The sequence below is a fragment of the Mustela putorius genome, unplaced genomic scaffold, assembly GCF_011764305.1.
Source record: "Mustela putorius furo isolate JIRA1106 unplaced genomic scaffold, ASM1176430v1.1 tig00003858_pilon_pilon_pilon, whole genome shotgun sequence".
Taxonomy (NCBI): Eukaryota; Metazoa; Chordata; class Mammalia; order Carnivora; family Mustelidae; genus Mustela; species Mustela putorius.
In genome coordinates this window covers 8,896,034-8,913,235 of record NW_025422010.1, presented here as the reverse complement: position 1 = coordinate 8,913,235, position 17,202 = coordinate 8,896,034, and the positions used below count along the sequence as shown (strand labels likewise).

The window sequence follows — 17,202 nt, the reverse complement described above, 5'->3', positions numbered from 1 at the left end:
GTCTGAAACTGAAACCGGAGTCTTCATGCTGTCAGCTCTTGCTTTCTCTTCCTTCCCACCCCACCCTCCCCTCCGGTTTTGGCCTCATTTATTGGTACTGAAGAAAAGACTATGTTATGAAGAACATGGCCATCAGCAGTTACCTCAGTAAAAAGCTTTTTTCCTGCTCTCTTTTCTGTATCCATACAGCGATTGGATTCAATAATTGAGTCCCGTAATTGAGCCAATGGCTCAATAATGCCCCAGTCAGCTCAGTGCCTATCCCTTGGCACGTCTAGTGTTGCTGGAAGTAAAGTATATTATTATTATTTTTTAAAGATTTTATTTATTTATTTGACAGACAGAGATCACAAGTAGGCAGAGGCAGGCAGAGAAGGAGGAAGCAGATTCCCTGCTGAGCAGAGAGCCTGATGCGGGGCTCAATCCCAGGGCCCCGAGATCATGACCTGAGCCGAAGGCAGCGGCTTAACCCACTGAGCCACCCAGGCGCCCCAGTAAAGTGTATTATTAATTGGCATTGCGACATGCCCATCTCAGTGGTTAGAGGACACTTCTTTTGCCAGAGGGGCAAAAAGAAAGCTCCTCAAACAGTGAGAAAACAAGGGCTTGTACAGACCATGCTGGTACCTAATTGCAGGAGGCTCTTCAAAGTCAGGCTGAGGGGGCTGATTAGAAATCGGGGTGTACAAGGAGGAGCCCTACTGTCCGATCTGTCAGTTTCTCTGCGAGGTAGAGCGGCAGGACAGATTAGTAGGTTAATCGACATTATACAATGAAGTTCTAAAAAGAGGATTGCACGTAGGAATGGAAATGATTGGGAATGGCATTTATCTCAAATCGTCTCTTTCCCCTAATCATCAGCCAACTTTTATAAAACAAGAACGCTTCAAAAGACCCGATTTCCAGGCATGCGTTAGCAGAATAATTCTTCAAGTTTTGCTTAGGATTCCTGGGGGGAAATGTAGTTATTTTCAGCCTTTTCCACGATTCAGTTATTTCTCTTTGCAACCTACACGTGTGGCTAGGCTGTTTTAATTCAGGTGTTTCCTTTGCAAGTGTTGAACCAGAGAGGGCGGTGGAAGACAGCCCAGCAGGCCAGCTCGAACCGGGGGCTGGCCCTTGTCAATACCCAGTTTAGGAATTCTCAGCGGGGTCCCGACACAGAGTTCCGTGCAGTTTCCCCTCAGAGGCTCAAAGCGCTTCCTTTAAGGAAAGCCCACACTAAGAGTCCCCACCCCAAGCCAGATTCCCCACCCAGTCCAAGGCCGGGAAGATGCCCCACCCAGCGGCCGGCTAGGCCGGCCTCCTAGGCTGGTTTAACTGGTTAGGAAGACCGAAGCCTGCTAGCACAAAAGCTCTGCACTTCGGGAGCTGAGGAGCAGCCGGCCAGAACGTGGAGTGGAAAGCTCTTTGCTCTCTCTAGACCAGCGCAGGCGACGCCCTCAAGCCGTCTTCACTGATCCTCTGATACCGGGTAGGTGTTACATCCCACCCAGTCCCCTAAGACTGGGAACTGCGCAGGCGCCCGCTGAGCACTACCGCGGTGCTTTCTCTCGCGCGCTCCCTCAGTCTCCTCAGCGAGCCTTTGGGCCGAAGGGATCGCGGTCCTTCCTGGGTGTTGTAGTGTCCTTCCTCGACGAAGGGTCCTCACGTAAGCGGGGCACTGGGTGTCCGAGAACTACCCCTCCCAGCATGCTGCGCGGGAGGGCACAGGGCGTTTGCCCTTGACGGCTTAAGCCGTCAGCGCAGAGAGGAGGACCCAGGAAGCCGGCAGCGGCGGGAGGAGGGAATGCGCGTGCGCGTTGGGCCGGCTCGGCGCCTCTGTCCCAATCATTGTAAACAGGCGGAGGCTGGGGCGGGGTGGGAATGGGGCGCCCGGGGCCGGCTAGGGGCGCAGCGCAGGAGGCGCCTACGGTGGCTGCGGCTGCACCGTGAGCGCGAGGAGGCGGCGGCTGAGGCGGGGGCGGGCTGTCGCGCGGCGGCGGGCACAGGTCAGTGGCGGGCAGCGGTGGCGTGCAGGGGTCGTGGCGGTGCCCCTCGCGTGCCCGGGAAGCCCTCTCCGCACCCATCTCGCAGGCGGCGTCTGTCAGGCAGCATGCGGGGCTGGGCGCTCGCCGCGCGCGGAGCTGGAGTTGGGGGTGGGGGGCGTGGCTGCCCCGAGTGCGGGTTCATCCCGGGCAGGCTTCTCCCCAGTTCTCGCCCTGTTGCCGGCCGTTCCTCCCACTTGCCGGCCGGGCCTCCCTCGTGGCATCCGCATTTGTGATTTGGTGCCCTCGGGGTCCGGAGGAGGAGAGTCAGGAACCGGGCCCCTCCCCACCTGAGTCTCCAGGCCTTAGGGCAGCTCTTGGGCACCGGAACGGGGGAGAGAGGACTGTCTTTTATATAATCACTATTTTTTAAATCGCACCCGGAATACTGACCCGTCTCCAGGACTTGCCCAGCGGACTAGGAAAAGGCTCTTGATGTTTCCCACCGCTGGCACGGAAGCAGGAGGGGCTCCTTTGGGTGCTGCGGTCTTCCGTTCAGGTTTCAGTGCGAATGCACGGACAGATCTGGAGTTGAGAGTTCTTTTTACAACTCATTTCCAAGTATGTTTGTGATCACATGCTCTTATTGAGGTCACCTCCCCCCCTCCCTTTTTAAAAATTTCTCGTTATGAGAATGAAACAGGTTTTACAAAATATTCCACACCCCAGTCTTAACCTGGAATAATTACGGTGTTTCCAGTTTGGGGATTCTTTCCTTCAGAGCCTCCCTCTTGACCAAGCAGCTTGTTTCCTCTAAGGCCTAGTAGAGTTCTTGAAAATAATTAAAATGTTAACTCGAGATACTTGGAATGTGCGTTGTAGGAGAAATAGAGTCGTTTGGACGTGGAGTTCACACACCATCTCGCCTCATTAGAAGAGCTTTCAGTGGGTATTTTGTAGAGTGGAGTGGGCATGTTCACATGCTGCAGCACTTTCGGTAGCATTCCATCATACTTGGCAGTTAGTCATAAAGTATTTAAGTGGGGATAAGGAGCAAGCTCACTTTTGGTTTGGTGGTTATGGAGGCAGCACTTCTAAATGAAAAAAAAAATGGGTCTGTGAATAAGAAAAGTAACCTCACTTGACGCCTTCCTAGTTGTCTTGGTGATTTGGTAGTTCCTTTCTGAGTGTCTTTCTGGAAATGAGTAATTGCTGTAAACTACTGGCAGTAGGAGAGGTAGGAAGGAAGTAGAGTGGTTCTCACTTTTCAGAGTGACCCTATAGATTTAAGTGGGATAGACTTAGTTTAACAGTAACCACTGGGAAGTAATTCTTTGAACAAAGTATCTTGAAGCAGTATGACATAACTTAATTTGCTTTCTCTTCAAATAGTATCTCTCATTGTAGATCTAATTTAGAAAACCAGAAGTGTTATCAGAGAATGAATATTAACTTTAATTTGTACACTTTTATTTGCACAGCTGTTTGCTCGGAAAGGGGACATTAGGTTCGAATGTAACCCAAAAGTATGTTCTTTCTTTTTTGAAAGAAAATTCCTGATAGAAACTTAAGTTAGCATGTTTGGAAGGAATAAGGAAGAACGTGGGTCATTTAGTATAGAGGAGTTACTATGTAGCAGGTACTATATCCGCTGAAGAGGACTTGCAGATGGATAAGGCAGTGCCCCTGCTTTCTGGTGATAAGGCTTTATCTTTTACTTGAACTGTTCTCAAGTACAATATGTTTTTAAGATTACTTTGGAGAAGGTGTGGGGGCAGAGGGTGTACAAAGGAGATAGTGATCAGTTTCTTATGGGGAGAGAAGGAGAGATTGAGGAAGTTGGCAGTGGAAAGGAAAAAGTATGTGGAGGGGAAGACTACAGCAAGGATGGCCATTTAGGTAGAAGGAAGGGTGTGAGCAGAAGCACGGGAGTCTGAGGTTCCATAATGAATTTTACAATCTGGAGGTGTAGCTAGTAGGCAGGGGCCAAATTAGGAATATTCTTTTTTTTTTTCATGAATAGTCTTAAACACAGTTAAAGTAGTTTCAACTTTTATCTTGTAAGCCAGTACAAGTCACTGAGACAGGATAAAGAAAACAGAAACCTAAGCCAGCTGAGCCCATTTTAACTCCCTGCTGTGTGTTACATTAGGTATTTTATGCTTTGTGTGTTAAACTTGAAGGTTTAGGCATGACAAAGGCAGAAAATGAAGGAACGGGACACCTGGGTGGCTCAGTTGGTTAAGTGGTTAAGCAGTTAAGCGTCTGCCTTTGGCTTAGTCACGATCCTAGGATCCTGGGATCGAGTTCCCCATTGGCCTCCCTGCTGAACAGGGAGCCTGCTTCTCCCTTTGCCCCTTCCCTCACCCCACTCCGCAAGAGTGCATTCCTCCTGCTTGTGCTCTCTTGCTCAGTCTCTGTCAAATACATAAATAAAATCTTAAAATTTAAAAAAAAAAAAAAAGGAAAGAAAATGAGGGAAATGAACCAAAGGCAGAAGGGAAGCTGGACGTGATTAGAAAGAGCATGGAACACTTCGAAGAGCCGGAAGTCCTTCTCTGCAACTATAGCACTGGGTTTATGGTGGTAAGTAGCGCAAGACGAGGCTGCACAGATAGTTCTTTGAGAGTTGCTTGACATTCTAAGGTTTCTAGAATTTTTCCCCTTATAGAAGTAGTAGAGTTTATGAATTTTAATCAGGAAAAAGTCATGATAAAGTTTTCCTCTTGGGAAGATTGTTCTGGTATTGTAGAGTGCAGATTTCAGAAGGGGTGGAAGGAAGAAGATCAGGCAGGGTGCAGAAAGGTAGAAGGTAGCTCTAAACTAAGGTAGAGTCGGAGATACAAAGGAGTAGTTTGACAGAAGGTAGAATTCATAGGATTCAGGTGTGGTTGGATTTTAACTTGGGTCATTGAATAAGACAGTGGTAGAGTACAATTGGCCCTTTAACAATGGGGGGGTTAGGGGTGCTGACTCCCCTTGCAGTCTAAAATTCATGTATAACTTTTGACTCCCCCCAAACTTGACTACTAATAGCCTACTGTTGACTGGAAGCCCTACAGATAACATAAGTCAATTAACACATATTTTACATGTTACGTGTTTTATATGTATTCTTACAATAAAGCTAGAGAAAAGAAAATGTTACGAAAATCATAAGGAAGAAAAAACACGATTACAGTACAGTACTGTATCAAAAAAGGACCACATCTGAATAGCCCCACACAGCTCAAACCTATGTTGTTCAAGCATCAACTCTGTACTGAGACAGGAAGAGGAGCAAGTTTGGGGAGGGACAGTGTGTTAGATTTTGGATGTATCGAATGGGAGTTGTCTATGAAGCTTCCAAGTGGAAAGCAGCTGCAGAGTTGGGTGTGTGGATCTGGAGTCGAAGAGAGAGAGGTCTTGCTGTGAGAGTCAGCAGGCTATATTATTTACATTATAACATGTAGGAAGAGTTTACCCATGGAGAATAGTTCTGGAAATAGACAATGGAGGACATTTACAGTGAAATTGAGGAAGAAGACCTGGGAAGGGAAATTCCTAAGTTTTTAGAGATGCAGAGAAATCATGAGAAAATGTCATAGAAGCCAAAATAGAATCATTTCAAAAGGAAGCTATGCTTCACAACCAACTCTCCACAAAAACATGAAAATTTCTGAAAAAGGAAGCTGTACTCCAAAGCTCTGAGGACTTGAGTAAAACAAGGATTACTGTTCAGTCTGATAACTAAGAGCAGTTTTGTAACATTCTACCTAATGCTATCATGGGAGGAAGGAGCTCGTTTCTTTGAATTGAGGAGTTGATGGGTGATCAGAGAGTGAAGAAAGTAAATATGGTTTAGTTCAAGAATAAACAAATGTTAGCTGTGAAGGGAATAATGGAAAGAGTTGTTAGCAGATGATAAAAAGGGTTAAGAGTGATTTTTAACATGACAAAGACTTGAGCCTGCTTTTTTTCTTACGACAGTTTAATTGAAATGTAATTCGTATAATGTAAAATTCACCCTCTTAGACTGTACAATTCAGTGGTTTTTAGTATATTCTTAGATTTGTGCAACCATCTCCACAGTAAACTCTAGAACATTTTCATTACCTCAAAAAAGAAACCTTTTGCTCATTATCGGTCACATTCTTTCTCTTCCCACCCTTTAGCAGCAGTGATCTGCCTCTGTATTTGCCTATTCTGGACATTTCATATGAATGGAATCACATAGATGATCATTTGTGACTGTCTTCCTTTACTCAGTGTACTGTTTTCAGGATTTATCCATATTATAGCATATATCAGAACTTCATTTGTTTTTATTGCCAAATAATCTTCTGTTGCCTGGTTATACCATGTTTTGTTTATCCATTGATCAGTTGGTGACTATTTGAGCTGTTTCTGCTTTGTGGCTCTTGTGAATAATGCTGATATGAATATTCATGTACAAGTTTTTCCGTGGCTGTTGCTCCTAGGTGTATACCAAGGAATAGAATTGCTGGATCATAGGGCTACTCTTACGATTAACATTTTGAAGAACAGCCAAACTGTTTCCCAAAGCAATGCACCATTTCATTATGCAGTATAAGGGATCTGATATCTCCTCATCTTTACCAACACTTGTTATGTTATGGCTTTTAAAATTTTAGCTATTCTAGTGGGTGTGAATTGGTATCTCATTGTAGGTTTGATATGATGATAATGACCATCTTTTCATGTGCTTGTTGGTCATTTGTCTATATTCTTTGGAAAAATACCTATTCAAATTCTTTGCCCGTTAAAATTGGGTTTGTCTTTTTGCTGTTGAGTTTTAAGAGTTCCTTTATATAGTCTAGATGCTAGACCCTTATCAGAATATGATGTGCAAATACTTTCTTCCATTCTTTAGATTCTCTTTTTACTTTCTTGATGATAGCCTCTGATATACAAAGTTTTAAAATTTTGATGAAATACAGTTTATCCACTTTTTTCTTTTGTTACTCATGATTTTGGCATCCTATCTAAGAATCCATTGTCGAATCCAAGGATGTGAAAATTAACACTGTACTCTCTTCTGAAAGTTTTTGGTTTTAGTTTTAATATTTAGGTGTTGATTCATTTTGAGTAAAATTTTTTGTGTATGGTTTGAGATATAGGTCCATTTTCTTGCATGTGGACATTCAATACTTTATTCCCATCTGTTGAAGAAACCATTCTTTCCCCATTGAATAATCTTGACACCCTTGTTGATATATCAGTTGACCATAGATGTTTGGATTTATTTCTAGACTCTCAAATCGATTCCATAGGTCTCAATGTTTATACTAATGGCAGTACTACATTGTTTTGGTTACTCTAGTTTTGTAGTACCTTTTGAAATCAGGAAGTGTGCTTTTTTCCAACTTTGTTGTTTTTGATTATTTTTTTGTGGCTATTTAGAGCCTTTTGCAGTTCCATATTAAACTGAGGACCAGCTTTTCCATTTCTGCAAAAGAGATTGTTCTAGTGTGTGGATATGGAGTTTATTTTCTGTTTTTATCTTGTATCCTGTAATTTTGTTAAACTCATTTATTAGCTCCAGTAATTTCCTAGTAGATTTTATTGGGTTTTCTGTATAAGATCATGTCATCTGTGAATGAATAGAGACAGTTTTACTTCTTCCTGCCTTTTTTTTTTTTTTAAGATTTTCTTTATTTTTTGACAGAGATCACAAGTAGGCAGAGAGGCAGGCAGAGAGAGAGGAGGGAAAGCAGGCTCCCTGCTGAGCAGAGAGCCCTATGTGGGGCTCCATCCCAGGACCCTGACTGAGATCATGACCTGAGCCAAAGATGGAGGCTTTAACCCACTGAGCCACCCAGACGCCCCATACTTCTTCCTTTCTGATGTGAATGCATTTTATTTTATTTTTAAAGAAGATTTTAAGAGGGAGAGAGTATGCATATGAACAGGGAGGGGTGGTGGGAAAGAGAGAAGCAGACTCCCCGTTGAGTAGGGAGCCCAATGTGGGACTTGATTCCAGGACGTGGAGATCATGACCTGAGCTGAAGGCAAGTGCTTAATTGACTGAGCCATTCAGGCTCCCCTGCATGCATTTTATTTATTGATTAATTGCCATCACTTGTACTTACAGTTCGGTGTTGAACAGAAATGGCAAGGACAAACCTCTTTGTCTTGTTCCTGGTCTTAGGAGGAAAGCTTCCAGTCTTTCACCATTAAGTGTAATGTTAAATGTGGGTTTTTCACTGATTCCCTTTATCAGTTGCCGTCTGTTGTTAGTTTGTCAGATGTTCTGTTAAATGTTTGTTAATATTTTTTTTTTTTTTTGTATTTATTGATTTTCAGTGTCATTTCATTGTAGTCAGAGAACATACTTGTGTGCTTTCAGCCTTACAAACTTTGTTCAGGTTTGTTTGTGGCCTAAATTTGATCTGTTTTGAAGAATGTTCCAAGTATGCTTGAGATGAATATGTATTATGCTGTTGTTGAGTGGAGTGTCTGTTAGGTCTAGTTTCTTCAAAGTATTGTTCAAGTCTTCTCTTTCCTTATTGGTATTTTATCTAGTTGGTTTATCCATTGTTGAAAGGGGGATATTGAAGTTTTCAACTATTATTGAACTGTTTTTCCTTTCAATTTAGTCAGGTTTTGTTTTGTTTTGTTCCATGTCTTTTAGGGTTATTTTATTAGGTGCTTGTACATGTATAGTTGTTATCTTGTTGACAAGACCTACCCTTTTATCTTTCTATAATATTCTTGGTTCTTGTAATAGATTTGTCCTAACATTTATTTTGTTTGGTATTAGTATAGTCTGTCATCCCAGCTCTCTTTTGGTTACTGTTCACATGAAGTATCTTTTTCCATCATTTTCATTTCTCTTTAAATTAAATTAAATTTTAAATATTTTTTATTTATTCATTTGAGAGAGAGAGTTAGAGCATGTGCATGTGTAAGAGAGAATGAGCAGGGGGAGGGTCACATGGAGAGAGACAAGCAGACTCTGTGCTGGGCAGGGAGCCTGATAACAAGGTTTAATCCCAGGACCCTGGGATCATGACCTGAGCCGGAGGCAGATGCTCAACTGAGTCACCCAGGCACCCTCATCCTTTCAACTGTGTTTTAGAACTTGAGTCTCTTGTAGGCAACATGTAGTTGGATCTTAAAAAAAAAATCCGTTTCGTCACTATCCACCTTATAATTTTGGGAATTTAACCCATTTACCTTTAATGTAATTACTGATTAGGAGCAACTTCTGCCCTATTGGTGTTTGTCTTCTGTATATTTTATATCTTTTTTATTCTTCAGTTCTTCCATTAGTGCCTTCTGTATTTCTTTGCACTGTATTATTTTAAATCTTTATATCTTATTTACTATATATTTTGAGTTATTTCTTAGTGGTTGCCCTGGGATTACAATTAATATTTTCATTTGTAATAGTCTGGTTCAGATTAATACCAGTTTAGTTTCAGTGGTGTATAAAAACTGTACTCCTAAAAACAAACAAACAAACAAAAAATTGTACTCTTGTAGCTCTACTCCCCCTTATGGTGCTTTTGTCACAAGTTGTATCTTTTCTTTCTTTTTTTTTTTTTTTAAAGATTTTGTTTATTTATTTGACAGGCAGAGATCACAAGTAGGCAGAGAGAGGCAGAGAGAGAGGGGGAAGCAGGCTCCCCGCTGAGCAGAGGGCCCGATGTGGGGCTCTATCCCAGGACCCTGAGATCATGACCTGAGCTGAAGGCAGAGGCTTAACCTGCTGAGCCACCCAGGCGCCCCACAAGTTGTATCTTTATACATTGTATGCCCATCTGATTTAAAATTGTTGCTTTGTGCAATTGTCATTCAAATCAAAAAGGAGAAAAAGAGATACAAATAAAAAATACATTAAAAAAATTTTTTTTTAAATTTTATTTATTTGAGAGAGAGAACGCATGCGTGTACATGTGTGCGCAGGTGGGGGCAGGGGCAGAGGGAGAGGGACAAGCAGACTCCCTGCTGAGTATGGGTCCCTATGCAGAGCTTGATCCCAGGACCTTGAGATAATGACTTGAGCTGAAGTCAGACATTTAACTGGCTGAGCCACCCAGGCGCCCTGGAAGATATATTTGTACTGTGTTTTGAAATTGATATGTCTTTTATATTTTCCTGGGTCATTACCTTTTTTTTAAATGATTCTATTTATTTATTTGACAGAGAGAGACACAGGGAGAGAGGAAACACAAGCAGGCGGAGTGGAAGAGGGAGAAGCAGGCCTCCCAAGGAGCAGGGAGCCCAATGCAGGGCTTGATCCCAGGACCCTGGGATTGTGACCTGAGCTGAAGGCAGACACCCAATGACTGAACCACCCAGCTGCCCCTCCTATGTAGTTACTTTTACCAGTGTTCTTTATTTCTACATACGGATTCAAGGTACTGTCTAGTGTCCTTTCATTTCAGCATGAAGGATTCACTTTAGCATTTCTTATGGGGTAGATGCATTAGCAACGAATTCTTTCACATTTTCTTCCTCTGAGAATGTATTGTTTTTCTCGTTCAGTTGTGAAGGATAATTTTACAAGATAAAGATTCTTAGTTGACAGTGTTTTTTCCTTCCAGTACTTTGATCATGTCATCCCACTGCCTTCTGGCTTTTATGGTTTCTGATGAGAAGTCAGTTGTTAATGATATTGAGGACTCCTTGTATGTGATGATTCACTTCCTTCTTGCTTCTTTCAAGATTCTCTGTCTTTGAACTGTTTGATGAAGATATGCCTTAGTGGGAATTTCATTGAATTTCTCCTGCTTGGAGTTTGGTGAACTTTTTGGGTATATAGATTAATATATTTAGTTAAGTTTGAGAAGTTTTTAGCCACTATTTCTTCAAATATTTTTGCTCTTTTTCTCCTTTTGGGACTGCCATTATGCTTGGTGTGCCAGATGGTGTCCCACAAATTTCTTAGGCTCTCTTACATTTTCTTCTTTAGTTTTTCTGTTTGATCTCCTGGCTGACATATTTCAATTGACTTATCTTTAAGATCACTGGTTCTTTGTTTTGTCTTCTTAAATCTGCTGCTGAGCCTATATAGTGAATTTGTCATTTTAGTTGTACTTTCTAACTTGAGGATTTCTATTTGATTGTTTTAAAAATAATTTCTGTCTCTTTATTAATAGTCCTCATCTGGTGAGACAGAGTTCTTACACTCTCCATTAGTTCTTTAGACATAATTTCCTTTTGCTTTTGAACATTAATACAGATTTAAAGTCATTGTCCAGTAAGTCTAATGTCTGGGATTCCTTAGGGAGAGTTTCTAGTGACTGCTTTTTTTCTCTGTGTTTGGGCTATTCCTTCTTGTTTCTTTACATACATGTAATTTTTTGTTGAAATTAGACATTTTGAGTATTATGTGGCAGCCATGGAAATTAGGCTCTTCTTTCCCCAGAGATGTTGCTCCTTGTTGTAGCTGTCGTTAGTTTGTTTAAGAACTTTTCTGAACTAATTTTGTGAAGTATATATTCTTTGTCATGTGTGCCCTTGAATTTTGTATCTGTGTTGTGTCAGCTAATGATTGGACAGGTATTTCCTTAAACATTTGGTACCAAAAATGTCTTCCAGTATCTTCAGAAGGGTGTTGTGCTTTTCTTGGAATATTTTATTCCTTCAGCACTCAGCCACTTTACAACTCTGGTTAGCCTTAATTTCCTGTTTGTGTAGAGGTCAGAGTCATCCAGAAGGACTTATGGGGTGGGATAAACTCAGTGAGATCCATATCGAGAATCTTAATCAAACATTTGAGAAACAAAGACAGAATCTTGAAAGAAACAGGAGTGAAGTGACTCCTCATATACCAGGAATCCTCAGTATCATTTAACAGCTCCAACTTCTTAGCAGAAACCATAGAGGCCAGGAGGTGGTGGGATGACAGTCAAAGTACTAAAAGAAAAAAACTGTCAGCCAAGGGCTGGCAGAATTCCTGAGCATGTGCACAGCCCTGGGCATACATGTTGTGTCCTAGATTCCCAGGAATCTGTTGAAGCTGTTTAAGGTCCTTATTTCTCAAAATACCTCATTGCCCAGCCTTTCTTTTCAAGGCTTTTGGTCAGTTTGTTTACACCAACTGTTACTCATTGGGTCAGGCGACAAGCACAGAGAACATTGATTTGTATGTGTTTTTGACAAACATCCTTTGTGTCCCATAGTAGCTTTAGCTTGTGGGAAGTCTGAGTTAGCAGCATTAGGTGAGCTAAAGCATTAGGTGAGCTAAAGCAAGACTTTTCCTGTCTTCCAAGGAGCCATAGATTGGTCAAAACAAATGATTTCAGTTTGTTTGTAAGTGAGGTTTGTTTTGCTGTACCAGTATCAGGAATGTGAGCTGTTCTTTTCATAGCCACCACTGATCCGGGGAGCGAATGGATGAGATCGACGAGAGCAGGTTAAATGCTACAAAGCTCTATGTTCTTACCAAGATTTAGCTGTTTTTCTTGAATAAGTACCCTGGATTCCTACAAAATTTTGGTTAGTTTCTCATGTCTGGAAAAGTTGGTTCTGACAGTTTTTAGTTGTGTTTGCTGTTTCTTATGCCAGCATTTTGCCGACATTACTCTGTTTATTATACTGCACTTGTTTTTAGGCTACCTTTATTAGTATAGTTCAAGTGAGTTTCATATTTCATGTAGCATACAGTGGGTCAGTATGTTCTCATAGTACTTATTTTTCAAGGATTTTAGGTGTTTAAAGAGATGCAGTATAAATAAAGGTTTTTTGGCTATTACAAACACTATAGTAACTACCCTCTAATTACATTTTTGCTTATTTTGTGTATTTGAGGGTAAAGGTTTGATAGTGGAATTGCTAGGTAAGAATATTAATTTTTGATAGGATTTGCTAAGTTGCCCTTTTAAATGTATCAGTTTACACTTTTACCAGTAGTGTATGAGGGCGTGCGTTTCTTCATACCTTTCCATTATTGGGTATTAGATTTGTTCATCTTCAGAAAATTTATGATTAAGAAAGAGCATCTCCTGGGCATCTGGGTGGCTCAGTTGGTTGGGTGACTGCCTTCGGCTCAGGTCATGGCCCCACGGTCCTGGGACCGAGTCCCGCATCGGGCTCCCGGCTCAATGGGGAGCCTCTGACCTCCCCTCTCGTGCGCTCTCTCACTCTGTCTGTCTCTCTCTCAAAATAAGTAAGTAAAAATCTTAAAAAAGAAAAACCCAACTTACTGTTCAAAAACAAAATAAAAAGAAAGAGCACCTCTTTAATTTTTTATTCTTTCATTTTTAAAATAGCCTTTTAAAAAAGATTTATCTTAGAGAGAGAGAGAGTGTGTGTGTGTGTGTGTGTGTTTGTGTGTAATGGGGAGGGACGGAGGGTGAGAAAGTGAGAGAGAATCTCAGGCAGACTCTCTGAGCATGGAGCCCTACGATGAACTTGATCTTACAACCCTGAGATCATGACCTCAGCCAAAGGTCAAGAGTTGGATGCTTAATTGACTGAGCCACCCAGGCACCTCCATTTTTAAAATGTATTTTTTATGTCTTTTGTGTTTATACTTTCTATCATGTTTTTGTTTTTCTTTTTTAAGAAAATTCTATAAATATTTGTCATGTTCTTCTGGGTGGCTTAGTTGATTTGGTGTCTGACTCTTGATTGCAGCTCAGGTGATCTCAGGGTTGTGAAATGGAGCCCTGTGTTGGGCTCTGTGCTCAGCAGGGAGCCTGCTGGATATTCCCCCCTCCCCCAATTTGTGCAGTCTCTTAAGTAAATAAATCAGTAAAAATATTTGCTGTGTCTAGTGCCAGTATTTTTTTCCAAGTTTCTTCTTGCCTTTTTAAATTTGTTTATGATGGGGCACGTGGATGGCTCAGTCAGTTAAATGTCCGACTCTTGCTTTCAGCTCAGGTCATGATCTTAGGGTCATGAGCTCAAGTTCTGTGTTGGACTTGGTGTTTAATGGGGAGTCTGCTTGAGATACCCTCTCCCTTTCCCTTCCCCTGCCTCCTGCTTGTATATGTATGCTCGCTGTCTCAATATCTTTTAAATGATTGTAGTAAAAGTATTAACGAATTTGTTTTAAAAATGTACTTAAGATTTTTTGAAGGGTTTTGAAATGGATCATCAAAGAGGAAAGGCAGGAAAAGCTTCCTTTTTCATAGTCTTAGAAGGGGGAGAAATACAGTTTAGACAAATCTCAAGTTTTTTTTTTTTTTTTTTTTTTTTTTTTTTAAAGATTTTATTTATTAATTTGACAGAGAGAAATCACAAGTAGACGGAGAGGCAGCCAGAGAGAGAGAGAGGGAAGCAGGCTCTCTGCTGAGCAGAGAGCCCGATGCGGGACTCGATCCCAGGACCCTGAGATCATGACCTGAGCCGAAGGCAGTGGCTTAACCCACTGAGCCACCCAGGCGCCCCGACAAATCTCAAGTTTTGTCCAGACATCTTTATGCCCTTGCTTTTTTATAGTTAAATAGCACAACTAAATATTGGCTAATATTACTGCTTCCTAAGTACCTACTGTATATGAGAAATTTTCATTTTTTAAAAATCTTGGCAACAGGTTGCAAGATGTCAACATTCTTTTGTACAGATAAGGAAATTTGTTCCTTAAAAGGTGATGGCATTCAGTCAAGATGCATAGCTCTGTTCCATACGATTTGAATCCAGATCATCTCTCAGACTCCAGAGCCCATGTGCTTCCTATTTATCAAATTATCTATCAGGGTATTTCCCAGTTTCCTTACAGAGAAAAGGGGGCCTGGGTGAGACAAATAATACAGTTGTGTTTTTCTCAGCCATTAAAGATACTACCAAAGAAATAACGTTTCATGTATGTTCTTGCAGAGATGTTTTATACACATACAAAGAAAGCTGTATGTAGAAGTATGTATACTTTTAAAAAAGACTTACTTATTTGAAAGAGAGAGTGTGCACATGTGAGCAGGAGGAGGGGCAGAAGGAGAGAGAGAATCTCAAAAGACTCGGCACTGAATATGGAGCCTGACTCAGGGCTTGATTCCATGAACCTGAGATCACAAACAGAGCTGAGATCATAGGTTGGTCACCCAGCTGACTGAGCTACCCAGGTGTCCCTAAATATGTACACATTCTATTCTAAACAGTTTCTTGGATTTTTTTAGTGTGTGGGTATTTTTATTTTTATTTATTTTTTTTATTTTAGAGAGAGAATGTGTAATGATGAGGGGCAGAGGGAGAGAAAGAATCCCAAGCAGACTCCCCGCTAATGGAGGAGACTGATGCAGGGCCCAGTCATATGACCCTGGGATCATGACCTGAGCCAAAATCAAGAACTGGCTGCCCAACCAACTGAGACTTGCAAGCACCCTACTGTTCTAAACAGCTGTAATACATGGAGTGAGGGAATCTTTATTTTTTGAGCCTTGCTGGGTGCCAGGTACTGGGTCTGTTTATATTTGAGAGGAGTCCTTAAAATGGTTGCCTTGAAAAGTTGTACAAATATTTAAAAATGAAGCTTTACATAAAAGGTGATTGAGTTCAGGTCATGATCCCGGGGTCCTGGGATCGAGCCCCGCATTGGGCTCTCTGCTCAGCAGGGAGCCTGCTTCCTCCTCTCTCTCTGCCTACCTCTCTGCCTACTTGTGATCTCTCTCTGTCAAATAAAAATAAATAAAAAATTAAAAAAAAAGGTTATTGAAAACAAAAATACTAGTAAAACTCACTTTGGAATTGTGAGGAAGTGTGGCAGTTCATTATGAATTGAATGTTAAATTAATTCAAAACCACTACAAATCAAGAGGCAGATCTTGTGACAGGTTGAGGATAAAGCTGCATACTATTGCCATTATTTAAAAATGGGGTGTGTTTGTCAGTTATAGAAACAGTGGTTTTCTGTGACCAGGACTTTCTTTCTTCCCAGTGCCCCACTCCCCAGGACTTTCTTCCAAACCTTTTCATAAATAGGAATCTTTCACCAACCTTCCAGCGATGGGTGCCTTTAGATAAATATAGTTGGATAAGAAGCTACTAAAGAAAATAAAGAGAACTGGGAAAGAGGAGGAAAGAAAGCTCCCCTTCCCTGTACTGGGAAGAAGACTTTGTAAGGAAGATTTGTAAATTATAACTGTAGTTTTAAGATGTTGATAGTTTTAAGTAGTTTTTTTCTGAAGTTGAAATAGTGAATCAAGAACTTTTGAATTTCTTCTTAGGAAAATTACAGGAAACAAAAGTGGGACTATAAAACTGGAGAAAAGACTCATTGAAGTCCATTTTGTTATCCTACTAGTATGGTAACAACCAATTGAAAAGCAGCAGATACCAACTAAGTTCTTCAACTTAAGTTTAGCATTTTTTTTTTTAAAGATTTTTATTTATTTATCAGAGAGAGAGGGAGAAAGCGAGCACAGGCAGACAGAGTGGCAGGCAGAGGCAGAGGGAGAAGCAGGCTCCCTGCTGAGCAAGGAGCCCGATTTAAGTTTAGCATTTTAAGAAAATGTATATTATGAGGGGTGCTTGGGTGGCTCAGTGGGTTAAAGCCTCTGTCTTCAGCTCAGGTCATGATCCCAGGGTCCTGAGATCAAGCCCCACATCGGGCTCTCTGCTCAGCAGGGCCTCTCTGCCTGCTTGTGATCTCTGTCTGCCAAATGGATAAGTAAATTAAAAAAATTAAAAAAAGAAAATGTATGAGTATATATATTTAATATATTTATTTTTAATATATTTAATATATAAACATATAAATATATAGAATTCTTATTTGGTATTTGTCAAATTTAAATAATACTCTTATTTGGTATTTCAGTATTAATATACGTTTAAGTGTATATTAAAGAATGTATTATGACATTAAATTTAGCCTTCTCCTGTTTTCCTTATGTTACTTTTTTTAAATTAAAGGATTATTTTTAAAGCAGCTTTAGGTTCAGAGCAAAATTGAGCAGAATACAGAAAGATTTCTCATAAACCCCCTATCCCCACACATGGATAGCCTCCCCAGTTATCAGCATTCCCCCTCCCCCCACCAGAGTGGTGCATGTTATGCTTGGTGACCCTACATTGACGCATCATAATCACCCATTCCATAGTTTACATTTAATCTCACTCTTGGTATTGTTCATTCCGTGGGTTTGGACAAACATATAATGACCTGTATCTGTCATTATGGTATCATACAGTGTTTTCACTGCCCTAAAAGTCCTTTGTGCCATTCCTGTTCTTCCTTCTCTGCATCCTTCTCTCCCCCAGCCACAGCAACTATTGATCTTTTAGCAGTTTCCATAGCTTTACCTTTTCCAGAATGTCGTGTAATAGGAATCAGTACAGTAAG

At 41.1% G+C, this 17,202-nt stretch overlaps 1 protein-coding gene across 3 annotated transcripts in view; it reads left to right on the top strand.

Moving 5' to 3' along the window:
* The first annotated feature begins 1,302 nt into the window (after nt 1-1,302).
* Nucleotides 1,303-17,202, top strand: part of RALBP1 (ralA binding protein 1) — a 58,162-nt gene continuing 42,262 nt past the window's right edge. Inside the window, exon 1 of one of the 3 annotated variants that reach the window (XM_004742706.3) lies at nt 1,303-1,474. The gene's annotated coding sequence lies outside the window, so the exon portion shown is untranslated. Of the gene's footprint in view, nt 1,475-1,860; nt 1,992-10,234; nt 10,334-17,202 lie in introns of those variants that run through there. The other 2 variants (XM_004742705.3, XM_004742709.3) reach the window with 2 other exon arrangements.